At 37.4% G+C, this 18,026-nt stretch overlaps 1 protein-coding gene across 1 annotated transcript in view; it reads left to right on the top strand.

Annotated features, from left to right (window-relative positions):
• The window catches only part of l(2)05287 (WD repeat-containing protein l(2)05287), a 154,843-nt gene that overhangs the window by 84,746 nt on the left and 52,071 nt on the right, over positions 1-18,026 (top strand). The window lies entirely within an intron of this gene.

Below are 18,026 nucleotides of genomic sequence, written 5' to 3'. Positions count from 1 at the left end.
CACATTCCAAAACCATCACGTATGGGCTATTCCACATGAAATCGATCAGTAAAAAACCTCGAATTTTTTATACTCTAATTTTTTCCCTCTTGAAGCAAGTAAAGCGATCGGTTTGGAAGTAAATCCCGAAAAGACAAAGTATATGATTATGTCTCGTGACCAGAATATTGTACGAAATGGAAATATAAAAATTGGAGATTTATCCTTCGAAGAGGTGGAAAAATTCAAATATCTTGGAGCAACAGTAACAAATATAAATGACACTCGGGAGGAAATTAAACGCAGAATAAATATGGGAAATGCGTGTTATTATTCGGTTGAGAAGCTCTTATCATCCAGTCTGCTGTCCAAAAATCTGAAAGTTAGAATTTATAAAACAGTTATATTACCGGTTGTTCTTTATGGTTGTGAAACTTGGACTCTCGCTCTGAGAGAGGAACATAGGTTAAGGGTATTTGAGAATAAGGTGCTTAGGAAAATATTTGGGGCTAAGCGGGATGAAGCTACAGGAGAATGGAGAAAGTTACTGCATGCATTGTATTCTTCACCTGACATAATTAGGAACATTAAATCCAGATGTTTGAGATGGGCAGGGCATGTAGCACGTATGGGCGAATCCACAAATGCACATAGTGTTAGTTGGGAGACCGGAGGGAAAAAGACCTTTGGGGAGGCCGAGACGTAGATGGGAGGATAATATTAAAATGAATTTGAGGGAGGTGGGATATGATGATAGAGACTGGATTAATCTTGCACAGGATAGGGACCGCTGGCGGGCTTATGTGAGGGCGGCAATGAACCTTCGGGTTCCTTAAAAGCCATTTGTAAGTAAGTAAGTAATTTTTTCCCTATTTATGCAAGGTGCTGAGGAGAGTGCATTTTTAAAAATATACTATCGAAAGTCAAACTGTTTTCGTATTGTTGAGCGACAAATTTAGCGTATTTTAGAAAAACAAGCCTCTTTCAGCGCTCAGAACTCTGGAACCATTTACTGCAGAACATTGAACGAGAGCTCATTTTGAAGCTGACATTTGGTAGGTTATGATAAGAAGTAATCCTTGTTTTTACTGTATACAGAGAGAGAGAGATAATCTGATTTTACTTGCTTTTAGGCTTTTTGGCCATTTGTAAAAATGTAAAACAATATTGAGAAAAAACCTTGCATTATTAAGAGGGATTCGGCATTGTTTACTTAGTGTCACGGCAATAAGTTTCGAGGGTATTAAATAAATTATTTTCATACGCTTGGACTTGAACGGCGCAGTACCGTTCGCACTGGCCGAGAGATGAAGATAAGCGAGCCTTGGGCGTCATTTTACTCCTGTATTTATGAAAACCTGTGATAAAGCTAGCCCAGCTATGCGCTACTAGACGAAACATCACGTGTTTGTCTCCTGGCCTTGCTTCCCTCGGCTAGATCCCGCCTCACAGTCAACTGTTTAGCTCACGCGCGTACTATTTATTTTTTTGTTTGATTTTTTCAATACTTTATTATCAACGGTGCACCAGTAAAAAATATGTGTTTATTTGTACTTTCAATGCGGAATCTAACCATATATTTTAAAAATATTTTTTCGTGGGCAAAGGCGTCTTAATGAAGAAAAATCTAAATTTCTCCATTTCTATAAAAAGTAAGAAAAACTGTTTACATGTCAATATAAACTTTAACATTTCATCATCAAAGTAAACCATGATTTTGATCATTGGGTGAAAGGGTTTCTGAGCCACAACAGTTTAAAGTTTCTAATTTTATGAAATTACGATACATTTAAATATTTTTAATTTAAACACTATGAAGTTCTGATGCCTCAAACTTTGCACAAAGCATTGTATCACAGTTGTCTACGGACAGAAAAAGTTTCATTGTATTTGAAACTTGCAAGGTCAATTTTTTCTATATTTCGGTCGATTTGAGATGGAATAGCCCGTATGCTTTCCTCCATATACAAACAATAGAAGATAGAACCACAGTCTAGTATATACAGTCACGAAACTTGAGTTGTAAGGGTGCTAGGAACTATAGACTGTGCTGGTACTATTTCGCATTGTCTGTAATGAGGCGATAGTAGCGATCCTAGTGATTAGCAACTATCTATGGATGCATATTTACTACGTATTGAGCTTCGTGACTAAATACTAGACTGAGATTGAACTACTAAGTCGTGAGCTGGAGCGGTGGCTTTACTTTCTCGATGTCCGGCGTTCGATTTTCGATGCCGATTGTCACCACTCAATGTAGGAGTGATGCAGTAGTCCTTGACCGTTACCTTCCAAATTTATCATGACTGACGACAAGAAAATCCTATTTCAGTTGTGTTGAGATAAAGGTATTTATAGACACTTAAAATGAAAATGTTAATCAAAATTATAGGGTTTGATGTTTACTTGTTCCTCTTTCTAGTCCATACCTGTGGAGTAACGGTCAGCGCGTCTGGCCGCGAAACCAGGTGGCCCGGGTCGGGGCAGGCTACCTGGTTGAGGTTTTTTCCAGGGTTTTCCCTCAACCCAATACGAGCAAATGCTGGGTAACTTTCTGTGCTAGACCCCGGACTCATTTCACCGTCATTATCACCTTCATCTCATTCAGACGCTAAATAACCTGAGATGTTGATACAGCGTCGTAAAATAACCTAATAAATATAAATAAAGTTCCTCTTTCTTTCGAATTTCCGAACTTGTGTAATTTACAGTGAAACCTCTCATTTACGGACATCGAAAGGACGTAACAATCTGTCCGCATCTGGGAGGTGTCCTTTATTGGGAGGTAGGCTCCCCAATCTAACAGTAAATTTATAATATGCATTATGTATCCCTTCACGCTTTAAATGAAATGTATTACTGTAGTTTAATTCTAAATACAGTCTACTGTACTACAGTAAATTCTTTGCAACTTTAAACTACAGTAGGTAAGACTGAAAAAGGAAAATACAGTACTGTGTCATGCAATTTTATTCTAGGTCTACAGTTATACAGTAATATAATTTACAGTTTTTCAACTTAACCTTACGTTCAGGTGCCATGTCTCTCTAAACAGAAAAACTGATTGAAGTGAAGAGAATAATCCTACTAACCCTAATATGTGTCGAATACAATTTCACGATCGCGGAAATCTTGGACCCAACAGACAGGTTAAATTTTATGACTTTGTTTATCCAACCTCTTCCAGTTAACAAGGGGTAGCTGGCTGAGCTAATGGTAGCCTACGAGATCCTTATTGTCTTCTTTCATGTTAAGAAATTTCTGTACAGTTCTCAAAACTAAATTTTCCATTTTTGTAACACATTAGGTCTTGAAATCCAAGTTCTGTCCGCAGTCAGGAGGTAAAGCAAGCTTTAGGACTGTGAAACAGCTGTCCGTGGCCGTGTCTGAGAATGTCCGTAAACGAAAGTTAAATTTATCATTGTTTCTATATTATTTCAGTTGGGACATAAAAATCTGTCCATATATGAGGAGTGTCCGTATCCTGGGGTGTCCGTAAGGTGAGGTTTCACTGTATACACAATATGTTGCACTTTTCTAACCAGAGAGCTTACTTCCCTTTATAGTGCTATTACATTCCTATTTGTTTCCTGTGTGTTGTGTTGTTTATTGTTAGTAAAATAACATGTACAAATATGCAGACTTAATTCTTCTCTGAAGGAGTAAAACTCGTGCTCAGGGAGTTATCCAAACACATATTTAACAAAAATAAAGATAACCCACTTCGTGGGTTAATGAGAAACAAATACAATTTCAGTTTTAACAATTCAACTCGTACAAATACGTATACATATTAAACCAATATATATTGAATAATTTCGAGGGAAAAATTGTTCCGGGGCCGGGCATCGAACCCGGGACCTTTGGTTTAACGTACCAACGCTCTACCACTGAGCTACCCGGGAACTCTACCCGACACCGATCCAATTTTCCCTCTATATCCACAGACCTCAAAGTGGGCTGACAACCGTCAAGCAGCCAACTTCGAGTGCACACTAACTCCGTGTGACTTAAATTGTGGTTTTCTGTTAACGAACAGTGACGTGTATTATGCAAATCAAGATTTCAGGTATAACTCCCTGTAAAGTTGATTTGAATAATTTCGAGGGAAAAATTGTTCCGGGGCCGGGCATCGAACCCGGGACCTTTGGTTTAACGTACCAACGCTCTACCACTGAGCTACCTGGGAACTCTACCCGACACCAATCCAATTTTTCCCTCTATATCCACAGATCTCAAAGTGGGCTGACAACCGTCAAGCAACCAACTTCGAGTGCACACTAACTCCGTGTGACTTAAACTGTGGTTTTCTGTTAACGAACAGTGACGTGTATTATGCAAATCAAGATTTAAAAATTGAATTCCTAACGCTATTTTTTAATTTTCTGATACTAATTTTTTTTAAATTTGGGTGTTTTCCAATTTTTTATTATACAGGGTGTCCATAAGGTCTGCAGTCATAAGACATAATACACATACATATATATTAACATTAAATAATATGTTCCACATGTCTGCCACTATTTTCGACACACGTCCTCGTACGTTTTTGCACAATTTCTTTGAATTGTCTTCAACATACGTGGGTTAAGAGCAGCACATGCAGCAATAATTCTCTCACGCAGATGTTCCACATCCCGAAATTTTTTTGCATACACCTCAGCTTTCACAATCCCCTAAATGACAAATCCATAGGATTTAGGTCTGGTGACCTTGGTGTCCATTCCACGGGGCCTCTTCTCCCAATCCAGTGTACGGGAAACATTTCATCCAGCCAGTGCCGAACGAAACCTGCATAATGACATGGGGCCCCATCTTGCATAAACTATTCTGGATAGCAGATACTATGAAGTTCTGAGAACGTTTCATAGCCCAACATCCTGAGATAATGTTCTCCAGTGACTTGAGTCAAAGAAGAATGGACTAACAATCTTATCGTCTCATAAACCACACCACACCATACCATCACTTTCGGAGAGCCTTGCCTTTTACTGTCAATGTACCAGTTTGGGTTTGCTTGTGACCAATACCTCAAATTTTGTTTGTTCACTTCCCCACATACGTAAAAATTTGTCTGAGAACATCACTGTTTCCAGAAGAGATGGATTTAGTACTGAACAAACAGAAAAAAAATAGCCATTCTTCTATGATTCCAGACTTTATGGACACCCAGTATAACTTTGGACAAAAGTGGGTACCATGGCTAAGAGCTGTGCTTGTGAAACACTTTGGTTCCTCTACTCGTATAAAATCGGACCTTTTAGTTCCATATTTATGATGATACAATTTGAATTTATTGCAGTTTTTATTCGTGAAGCTTAATAAGGTAGTATAATTAATTAATCCGTGGCGCTACAGCCCGTGAAGGGCCTAGACCGTCCAGCCGGCTGCTGACCTCACACCCACATGCCGAAGCAGAGATGGACGATCATCCAACCAGAATGGAGGTATCGTGTGGTTAGCACGATGGTCCCCCCAGCCGTTATAGCTGGCATTCGCAACCGGATTTCGCTACCTATCGTAGCTCCCCAAGTGCATCACCTCTTCCCTAGTTATTTTTCCAGAGGTCCGCAGAAGATTCTTCTTTTTATGTTAAAAGCTTCCTTGGCCATTACTATCCTCTTTTTTTACTTCCTGGCAGCAGCTCATATTACTTACAGTACACGCCAAGTATTTGAAGCTGTCCACTTGTTCTACTGCCTCATTTAGAATTTGCACGTTTACTTTTTTTTTTATTCCGGTAACCATGATCTTCGTCTTGTTTGTACGTACCCTAATACCACAGTCTATACTGTTTTCGCTGTAAGAAAAATCCTGATGTAAACATAAGCACGTTGCTGTCATACCCATGATTGGCTCCCAGTTGAAACACTCACATGACGCAGGAAAATGTAGTTCGTATTTGGAAACCATAATCTTGTATTATTTGGAAATAAAAAATAGAATTCTAGTTGTTAAATACGATGAAACATTAAACTTCACTCGTATGTAAAACGCTATGTAAAAGAAAAGCTACTTTTATATGTTGTTATTTACTATGGACGCGGATGAATACCAACAGTAATACCAAGGTAGTCTGTTCTTGTAACAAGCTGGCGTCACTTGAGCTCCAAGTTGTTCACGTAAGCACGTGGGACTGAAGTATGGATTCTGTACCCTCAACTGTCCATTGTGAAGGCATAGGACTTAAAAATAATTTAATTGTAGTAATTATAAAGTAAATGTCTCCTAAGCAAACGAATGCATAGTAGTGAGGTCAGGCCTATTTGACGAGTAACGGGAAATGTTTAACATGAAACAGAATGTACAACAGTAGGCGGGAACACGTAGTGAGAATCTATGGCGCAAAAAAGTGGCCAATGAAGCCTCATTTCAGTCACGTGCTATTGTTTACATTAGGATTTTTCTTACAGCGAAAAGATTATAGTATGTACAGTCACGAAGCTTGAGTTAATGAGGGTGCTAGGAACAATAGACTGTGCCCATACTATTTCGCATTGTCTGTAATGAGGCGATAGTAGCGATCCTAGTGGTTAGCAACTATCTATGGATGCATATTCCCTACGTATTGAGCTTCGTGACTGTATATACTAGACTGTGCTAATACATGAACGGAACTATGCTTAACCCCTCGACCGTGCTTTTCGCGCCGCGATTTGGATTGCCTAGGGAACTCGATTATGAAGAAAGAAATCATTGGCAGTTACCCCAGAAACGTGGAGGACTTCAACACCGCATCCAAATTAATAGCTATAGAATGTGGTTTCATTTACATGTTCTAAATTATAGTTTAAAAAAAAAATGAAATTCTAATATTCAGAGAAACACTTGAAGCGTGTAATGAAAAAAAAATGTACGTGATCTTCGCGGCACTCGTTTTTTTCTTCTTGTGGGTATTTTCTCCGAACTAAAATTGTACCAGAGCTGGAGTTAAAATCGATAAGGTTAAATATTTGTTGCTTTGACCGGACGTAGTGATCTGCTCTCCTGCTTCGCGTTCGGGAGAGGCCGAGTTCTATTCCAGGGATCGCCTGACCTCACTGGAGTTGTTCCCTCTCTGTTTGCGAGGTTGCTGCTTTCGTACCGCAGTTCACGGCCTCCGTCTTCATTATCATTATCGCTCCACAGACACTCACAAGCTGCCGCGGTGCATGCAGCGTTGTTAAATAGTAATATGAATGTGAACTTACTCTTCGCACTCAAGTTTGAATTTGAGTGATCGTACGCCAGATTGCGAAAATTCTTTTTGGCGTTCGCTGTTGCTCAAGTAGCCGAGTGTCTGGCCCAAATTAAAAGGAATCTGGTTCGATTTCTGACAAAGTGTGCGTTGGGATTACATGTTTGTTTTTTTTCTGTGCCCATGGATTGTGAGTCCCTATCACCACGGCATGGCGCGCCTTCAGATTGCGGATAGAGGAGACGGCCTCCAGATATGGAAGGTAGCTGCGAATATATTGAATAAGCAGTCGTGGATAGCCGATAAGGAGTAGTCCTCCAGCTTGGGGGGTTGGGCGAAGGGCTAACAACCCATCACCGTAAAAAAAGGCTTGTTACGAATTCATACAATAAGTCCTTCGAAGAGGTGAAAAAATTCAAATATCTTGGAGCAAACAAATAATGTGGCCGGGAGGAAAAAGGTCTTAAGTCAATTTTTTTTGTGAAAATCAGATTTTTATCATATGAAAAGGAATAAAGTATTAAAATAAATATTATTATTAAGTCCTTTATTCGATTCAACAAGTACTTACACATTAGGTAACGCTCTATAAATCCAGTCAGGAGTCTTATTTGACATTAACCGTTTTACCAGATTGTAGAGAATTGTTTCCGCTTTCAGAATATATAAAATTCTCATTTTCACAAAATATTGACTTAAGACTTTTCTCCTCCCTGCCACAGTGACACTTGAGTGGAAATTAAACGCAGAATAAATATGGGAAATGCCTGTTATTACTCGGTTGAGAAGCTTTTGTCATCCAGTCTGCTGTCAAAAAGTCTGAAAGTTAGAATTTATAAAACAGTTATATTACAGGTTGTTCTGTATCGTTGTGAAACTTGGACTCTCACTTTGAGAGGAACAGAGATTAAGGGTGTTTGAGAATAAGGTTCTTAGGAAAATATTTCGGGCTAAGAGGGATGAAGTTACAGGAGAATGGAGAAAGTTACACAACACAGAACTGCACGCATTGTATTCTTCACCTGACATAATTAACGTTAAATCCAGACGTTTGAGATGGGCAGGGCATGTAGCACGTATGGGCGAATCCAGAAATGCATGTAGAATTTTAGTTGGGAGACCGGAGGGAAAAATATCTTTGGGGATGTCGAGACGTAGATGGGAGGATAATATTAAAATGGATTTGATGGAAGTGGGATATGAAGATAGAGGCTGGATTAATCTTGCACAGGATAGGGACCGATGGCGGGCTTATGTGAGGGAGACAATGAACCTGCGGGTTCCTTAAAAGCCACTTGTAAGTAAGTTGTCTACAGCGGTGGCGTTATGTCATGCTGACCACATGACTAACAAGTCCCATTATTAAAGTATTGTCTAGTATTGATGCAGATCCTTACAATGAAAACGGAACAAAGGCTTCCGGCCTTGAGAATTGATTATGATGAATGAGTAAGTAAACAAGTAAAACAGAATAGGCTATTTAAGTTTGTAATGATGATGGTTGATGGATGAGTTAATTAATTAATTAATTAATTAGACTCACTAGAGATTTCTGGAAGTTTATGATTATGGATGACCCAATGCTAGCGCGCTAGGCTGGTCCGGGTTCAAATCCCAGTCGATCCATCCTGAATTTATAACTTGTGTTGGGCAAAGTGGACTTAAGACAATTTCACACTACAGGAGAACAGTTATTTTTTGTGTCTAAGGCTGTACGTCGCCCATATTTCTTCCGGTGAAAATCAGAGTGAAACAAGCGGCCAACAGACTTGGAGTTCATATAGGCACTTTTTCTTAGCTCCAAATTCACTTGCAAGGCCGCCCAATCACGTACGTTTTAATAATTGAGGTGTTCCCTGAAATAACAACTTAACGTACGTTACGATGTTTTTTCCTTTTCCCCGCATAATTTTATTGAATCCGTAATAATACATTTCCCTCCAACAAACAGCGCCCTCTAGAAACAATTTTAACGTCGTTCTGCGTAATGCTGTTACACCAGATCTAAAATGTATGATACTTTGTATCTCAAATTCAAGCTTTTGTAGTTAAGATCTTGTTCCAGAGAACTCAATTCTTTTCCCATTTCTCCTTATTTCAGTCTCATTGATTCTGTTATCTAATTATTGGATAGAGTGTATTCATCCTGTCAATATTTATTTAATCCTTAAATCTACCCTCACCTAAATCCCCTGTCACTTTTTAGTTGTTACTTCGATGAGGTAATAATACGTAATGTAATAAGGGGAACCGAAAAACTTTTAAGATCCTGTCCATATCTTCTTTAAGGGGAGAGGACGATATTTTTTGGTGAAAAATGAATGAATTAAAAAAAAAATCTTTAAAATACCCGGTGATATGTGTGGAATACATTGCGTAACATTTTGTGGGTATTAGTGCCCTTATCGGATGTTGAAATGCCATTTTTAAACTTCCTGCGCTATGGATTTTAAAATCACACGCCCCCTTTTATCGTTGTTTCCGATAACTTTATTTTTTTGCTACATTGCCAGACAAAAATGGATATAATTTCTGAACTATTAAAGATACATGCATGAAATTTAGAATACACATTCTTTAGACTATTAGGAAACTTTTCTCTGTAACAGAATATGTTCGTTTGTTTGCAAAAAAGGAAATCAAAAAAGTGTTATTAAATTTTAATTGTTTATTTTATAAACGTAGGGACTAATATCAAAATTCTGTTACAGACAGTTTGCAGAGCATGCTTTTGCAAGTGCATTGAAAAAAAAAAAACTGTTTGAATCTGTCTTTAAAAATGGTTTAGATATATCGGTTTTAGTAAAATCCTGCATTGGGATTTTTTTTTTCAAATCTGGGCCCCCAATTTGTTTTGTTTTTGTTTTGTTTTTTCTTTTTCATAATTTATATTTGGTTGAGTTGCTACAGCTATGAGCTCTCTACATACAAAAGATTAATATTTTACACCAAATAGAAAAAATGTAAATAAAAAAATACAATCCTCTCCCCTTAACAAATTCCAGAGTGTTGGATAGGACCGGAATTTCGAATACGCATATGTGAAGTCATCAGTGACTAAATTGCGCAGATCACAAACTGAAAAGTTTTGATAAGTAACGCACGATAACGCTTTAAGGAAAGACAAGGAATGGTATGCAAGTCATGGGGGAGGAGATCCCTGGAGAGATCGGCTCACAAGATGGAAGGAGAGTGCTGAAATGGAGTCCAAGGAAATAAGTTAGAAGGTTATGAACTGGATTGATCTGATTCGGGATATGACGACCTTATGTTAGGACGGCGAAGAACCTTCTCGACTTAGAGTAGAAGCACATTTTAACCCGGATGTCAGTTACATATTTGAACATAGATTAATACCTCACTGTAATCAGGGCCTTGAGTATTTATAAAATGCAAAGTCATTTAGCGTGTATGTGAACGCGTTGCATTAAATCAAATAAATTACAAGTCGAGGAAGAATATCCGTATGAGGGATATTACAAGAATGAAAGACAAAAAAGTGTCAAGTCTAGTTGTAAGACTGTAAACATTGCTAATCGGAGTTCACGTTTGGTCGAAGATGAAATGAACTGAGTTTTGTCGCTATTTGTGCTGTATAACATTGGTCTTAATCGAAATAATTTTGAATTGTATTCTCATAGTTATGAAACAAAAGGTAGGAATTCTTTAAGATTGTTTGAACCAAAGTGCAACACTGCTACAGTAATTCTGTAGTGCTCGGGAAAAGTGGCACAAGTCAAAAATGTTAATTTTACAGGAGAAGGAAAAAAACTGTCTTCACACTGGTTTATGTCGATTTGATTTTCTTCTGTATGAATTATTGTAATGGGAGAAATACTTATGTCTCTTTTCCCAAGCGAGCAGATGTTCCGTAAGTTGTCAATAAATTATTAAAAAATGTTTGTAGAAACTGACTTATTCCACTCTTCCCAAGCACTGCAGATATTTAAATATCCTAATCTTGTCAATTCTAATAGTTATAGTATTAAATTAAAAAAGTTATGTATGGATTTTTTAAAAATTGTAAATTTAAATTTATATATTCTTATTGCGTAGTAGACATAAGACAAATTGTATTATATACTTCTTAATTTAAATTCAGAAATCTGCCTCTGAGCACGAGTGAGGCAAGCTAAAGTTTTTCTGTTTATATTATATTTTATGTTACAATTATTAGCAAAATAAATAAATGTGAAGTTAAGTTTAATGCTGATCTAAGATCACATAAAATGCTACATGTTCATTTTTATTAGGCCTACTTTTTTTAATGTAAAGAAACATTATATCTCAAAAAGAGTTTGAGCTTTGAGTTCAAACTTGCCACAATTACTTTCAGTGTCAAATAGACTGTATGTGCAAAAAAAGGAGGTTTCTAGCATGTATAGTTTGGAAATTCACTATTTTCACCTCAGTCCCCCCCCCCCTTTAGTTTTTTTATCTTCCTATTTCGCGTAATGAAAAAGTAAAGTAATCAATGTGCACCACGCACACCCCATTTATGAGGAACAAAGCTTCAGGTTTCTGTATCCTTCGGCAGTAGAAGACGGGCTTTATCGGGTCGCTTCACATGCAGGGAATATAACCCTGGTACTTGTTCATTAGGTAGCTGAATTGGTCACACTGTCATTCTGGAACTTTTGACGAAGAGAAAATTCCTTTTCACCCACGGTATCGAAATAGCGAACCTTCGTTCATTCAGTTCATCTAGGTTGACTTCTTGTTGCATCCTGATAAGTTATAATGTTATTGTATACTGACTTAGGCAATATGGCAGTAATTGAAACTTACTTACATTAAAACTGAAAAGCACGAGAACTATGTTTTTGCCAAAAGAGTGATTAAACCAAATGACATAACAGCTACTGCCATGAATTTCAGGAAGTTGAGAAATCGTTACTCATATCGTGACCCACTGAATCTCTGGACGCTGCAGACACGTTTTCCAGTTTCCTGGATTGGATAATTCACTGCGCCGAAATTAAGCTCTGCCTTTTAATTTCTTTTTATTAGAAGTATGAAGAAAGTGCTTTTCTGCTGCGAAAAGTAAAATTTCAAGATTATTTTTACAAAACGAATCATACTCAGCATTTGGCGTTCCATGTGTGTGCCCCTCGTGTATTGGAACCTTTTCTTCTAAATTACAGAACGGACTTTTTTTCGTATTTAATGTCTAAGAGTCAATTCACTGGAGATATTTGCATGTGAAGCATAATAATTTTTACTCCATTAACATGAACAACCGGTGTGGTGATAGGGTTAGCGAGACGAGTCGTACTTCGATGCTACGCTAGGGCATGGGTTCGACTTCTGGTTGGGCTGATTCCCTGGTTGAGCTTTGTTTCCCCGAGATTTCCACTATTGTAAAGCAAATGTGGGGTAATCCCATTGCTAATTCTCGCTCTCATCTCGTCAATATACAGGGTCCTCCATTTATGAGGCTCTCCTCACATTGCAAGATCAGCATCATTTTCTGTTATACGTCTCGCGTAGTTACCGAGAAATAGGCCGAAATTTCTACTGTATTAATAAGTTTAGCCTCTAAAACTTGTTTAGCGGGAATATGTTTATAAACAACTTAAAATGAATAAAAGTGCATCTTACGTATGTCACAAGTGATGTTCAAAGTGCCCTCTTCCTGCTTTAAGGGGTTAGGTCAGGCTTGGAGAACTGGGCGACAATTGTGGCGTTACGTCACTCACCCCTTCCTTCCATCCCCGCGTCATTGACTTGGTAGGGGAGGGGATTTGTATTCAATGTCTGTCTTATGTGATTGCGTACGGGCCACAGATACGTCATTCAACGCCGGTGGACTGTGGACGGGGAACCAACGCTTTCCCCATGCTTTCCACCCCTCTCTCGCCAGTTCTGTACCCCTGGGTTGGGTACAGCTTACAGCAGTAAAATTTTGGAAATATTCAACTTTTTTTCTTCCATTACTGTATTTTGTACAATAATGAAAATTAGTATGTGTAAAACACTGTCCTTCTGATGAATTAAAAAAAATATATATTTACTCCCCCCCCCCTTCACTGTGCAGTGACGAAGCTTTTCCCACATACCTAAAAAAAAACTATCCAACATTCTGTAATGAAATTTTTTTGTGTGTATTTATGAATGTCATATCTGCAATATGATGCAAGATCACTTCTCTACCTTTGATAGATTGTCTGATAAAAATAAATTCGTTTAAAAAAAAATGACATCAGTATTTTCTTCTAACACAAAATAAAAAAAATATATATGTATTATTTATTAAGGAATGTAGTTGAAAAAGCATGATATTGTAAATATGAGTTTCAGCAATAAAATAAAAGAGAGAGAACATGAAAAAGTCAACCAGTTTTTGAGTTGTGAGGGAAACGTTTCATCACTGCACAGTGAACTCCCACTTTTTTTGAATTTTGAAAGAAGAAATATATATTTTTTTTAAATCGTAAAAATGTTTTTTTTTTTTTTCATATAGTAGAAGGACAGTGTTTACTACATACAATTTTCATTATTGTACAAGATAATAATGGAGGGAAAAAATGTTGAATATTTCCAAAAATGTTACTGCCGTAAGTTGTACCTAACCCTTAATACGTTTTGGCAATCTCCGAAGATTGTACTGCAATACTCGATTAAACTACTCTTACGAAATGTTCGAAATGACTTGTCAGATATTTTCTTTCACTTTCTGTATACCCTACCTTAAAACTACAAAACTCGCTAGGATATGTTCTCTACCATTCTAAGACAGGTCCGTGGCCAATTTCTTTTATGGCTTATCCCTACATTTGTCTCAGCGCCTTAGGAAAACAGCAGGCAGGATGAGTTACAATTTATGTATATCATTTTAGGAGTTCAACCAATTGGCTGTAAGATAGCTCTAATAAAATGTCAACATTGGAAGAATCGTTTCAAGTATCGCTTTCTTCCCGCGATGTGGAACATGAAATTGGCGGCAGAATCACAATCGCCTTCATCAGCATTCCCGACAGAAAGTTAGAAGGTGAAGTTTCCTGACACCCACTTAGCCCTACCCGTTACACAGATTGTTTTAGGACGAATAATATACTGTATAAAGAGGTGGTAATACGGACTGTTAAAGAGAAAAAAGTTTATATAACTTATTTATAGCTTTTAAGGAACCCGGAAGTTCATTGCTGCTCTCACATTTATGCCCGCCATCGATCCCTATCCTGAGCAAGAGTAATCCAGTATCTACCATCGTATACCACCTCCCTCAAATCCATTTTAATATTTTCCTCCCATCTACATCTCGGCCTCCCCAAAGATCTTTTTCCCTCCGGCCGCGGCCTCCCAACTAACACACTATATCGTCGTTGTTCCTGCAATAACTCCTATGTGACATATTTATCGATTTTCTGATTTTTGCTCTATTTAATAACTTAAACAGTGATACAGCAAATAATAAAATATCCTATATGTAATTATATTTCTTTCTTTCGAAAATGTAAAAATTCACAATCCCCTATGTACAGCTGCCATAGGATGAATAAATGTGTTTTTTCCTCCTACTGAAAAATTGTACATTTTGCACATAGGAGTTATTGCAGGAACGACGACGACATGCATTTCCGGATTCACCCATATGTGTTACATGCCCTGCCCATCGCAAACGTCTGGATTTAATGTTCCTAATTATGTCAGGTGAAGAATACAATGCGTGCAGTTCTGTGTTGTGTAACTTTCTCCGTTCTCCTGTAACTTCATCTCTCTTAGCCCCAAATATTTTCCTAAGCACCTTATTCTCAAACACCCTTAACCTCTGTTCCTCTCTCAAAAAAGTTTATATAAAATGTGGAATTTGCAATAGATTTGAGATATAGCTGTTTGAAAGTTACGTATAAAAGGCATTACAAAAAGATATGGAGCCGTAATGACTTATTGATTGCATTTAGTGAATATTTAAATTACCGGTATAATTATCACACATTTGCAACAGATCAAAGTAGGCCTAATTATAAAATCGTGAATTCAGTATGTTTTGCATTTCTCTTGGCACTGTGCGTGTAGCTCTTTTGAGATCGTCTTGACGTTCTTTTTTATTAGAGCAGAACTATTCATAATGCGATCCACCAATCCGTCTTCTGTGTTTACTTTTTTTTTTCCGTAGGCTTCACTTTTCATCCATCCCCAGAGACAATAACCTAAAGGACTAAAGGCCAATGAACGTGACTACCGTGGCCGATCAATCATTCGAGGAATGTTATAATTAAGTGATGTGTTACCTGACAGCTATAATGTGCAAGGGTTTTGTCATGCAGAAAAACCATGTCCATCCTTGTAGTCAAAGGAACCTCCTCCAATAAATAGTGGAAGCTCGTTTTGCAGAAAGTGTACACTGGCGTTCAAAGATACCAGAAGTCCACACCTGTGGAGTAACGGTTAGCGCATCTAGCCGCTAAACCAGGTGGCCCGGGTTCGATTCCCGGTCGGGGCAAGTTACCTGGTTGAGGTTTTTTCCGGGGTTTTCCCTCAACGCAATATGAGCAAGTGCTGGGTAACTTTCGGTGTTGGACCCCGGATTCATTTCACCGGCATTATCACCTTCATATCATTCAGACGCTAAATAACCTGAGATGTTGATAAAGCTTCGTAAAATAACCTACTAAAATAAAAAAAAAGATACCAGACGCCTACTAATCGATAGTGATCGATAATTTGTTCGTGTCAGTGTAGCTTCTTTAGTTATTATTTCTATGAATAGATGGCGGAGGTAAGTCAGTGTCGCAAATAGTACACAAATATACTCTCATTATGAAATTCAAAATGTCATCCCCTTCTAATGATTGTAGAAAGTACTAGGTTTAGCGGGAAAACCGCTGATATTGTCAATTATGAGAATAATTTATACCTAATCACCATTTTTCCAAATACTTTTTTACCCATTCCAGCAATAGGATCATCTATTGAGAACTAGCGGAACTATTTCAACTAGCGGACTTATCTCGTGGTTAGAAAGTTCGGTTACACGATCAGAAAATTGTAGGTTAGATATCTTTGAACGCGAGTATACATATTTGCGTCCTTTTAAGACGATTCGGTAACTCTGTAGGCCCAATCAACTGATTTTTTATTACACAGCACCACACATTTACAAAGAAACGACGTTGAGAATTTCTAAGAAGTAATTTGTCTCTCCTTCGTACCTTTGTTCTTGTTGTTGTTTAGGCAACTACCCGAAGACAGGTCTGAACCTCACAAGTGACACCAAAATGCACCACTTAAGAGGCAACTAGACCAGAAGATAATGGGATAGAGTGGCCAGTTCCTTTCTCCCTTCATTGCATACATCGCCGATTAGCTATATGTTACACTAATCAGACTTCAGGCGTATACAAACAAGTGTTCTTCCTCTGACATAATATGTCGTCAAGTGAGATGTACTGCCTGATAATAGAGGTGAGCCAGAACCTCAATCAGAGGATTTCGTACCTTTTATAAGGCGTTTTATGCTTAACATTCAAATACCTTGAGGTTTTTTTCCGGGGTTTTCCCTCAACCCAATATGAACAAATGCTGGGTAACTTTCGGTGCTGGACCCCGGACTCATTTCACTGGCATTATCATCTTCATCTCATTCAGACGCTAAATAACCTAATATGTTGATAAAGCGTCGTAAAATAACCTACTGAAAAAAAATCAAATAGCTGTATATCCACAGCCATTGATCATTGGACACATACAAATCTTTTACTTGAAATAGTGATACTACCACCTCCTTAAATATGTACTATTCCTATTTAAACACCCGGTATATCGGTTCATAATAAGATGCTTGATATATCTTTATATGTATGTATGTACGTACGTCTGTATTTATTTATTTATTTATATATTTATTTATTTATTAACACTACAATTGGGTGTACACCCGGTGGCAGTGATATATAATATACCATAATTATATTAATAAAATTTACAATAATTACAGCAATAAAAAAATAAAATAAACTTAAATTTACTTCTAACTGTAAATAAATAGATCCAATAAACCTAACTAAAAACTATTTATTTATTTATTTATTTATTTATTTATTTATTTATTTATTTATTTATTTATTAACACTACAATGGGTGTACACCCGGTGGCAGTGATATATAATATACAATAATTATATTAATAAAATTTACAATAATTACAGCAATAAAAATAAAATAAACTTAAATTTACTTCTAACTGTAAATAAATACATCCAATAAACCTAACTAAAAACTAACCTATAATAAACAAAAGTAAACCTAACTTATAAGTACTTCTATTACACCCAACTATTGCAAACTTAAGTAATTACATATCACCTTAATTAATTACATAGGCCTCTCAATTTAATTGCACATCATCTTAATTAATTACATATCAACTTAATTAATTACATGACAACTTAGATAATTACACTGCACCTACAATTACATTTTCAGTCTAATCTTCTCAACCTTTCCTTACATGTATTGATTTTGAGAGGACCACCCTGAAAGATTGCCGCAAGTAAGCTGTTCCAGTCTACTATTGTGCGGTTAACGAAGGAAAATTTTGCCACGTCCGTTCTTTGTTTTCTGCATTTAAACTTCCTAATATGATCAGCCCTGCCTAAGTATGATGGTGTTGCTAATCTAGCATTGATATCGGTCCATGCTTTGTGTCCCATTTGTGCCTTAAACAATGTGGTGAGTTTGGTTTTTCGTCGCCTTGATTTGAGAAGTTCCCACCCTAAGTCTTTTACTATCTCCTCACCATGTCCCTTCCCCATTTTGACATATTTCGCTGCCTTGCGTTGAACCTTTTCTATTGAATCGATTTGGTTTTGTCTGTAAGGATCCCAACCTACTGCTCCATATTCCATAATTGGGCGAAGAAGGGTTT

The sequence above is a fragment of the Periplaneta americana genome, chromosome 6 (genome assembly GCF_040183065.1).
Source record: "Periplaneta americana isolate PAMFEO1 chromosome 6, P.americana_PAMFEO1_priV1, whole genome shotgun sequence".
NCBI classification, from domain to species: domain Eukaryota; kingdom Metazoa; phylum Arthropoda; class Insecta; order Blattodea; family Blattidae; genus Periplaneta; species Periplaneta americana.
This window is presented reverse-complemented; position numbering and strand designations above follow the sequence as displayed.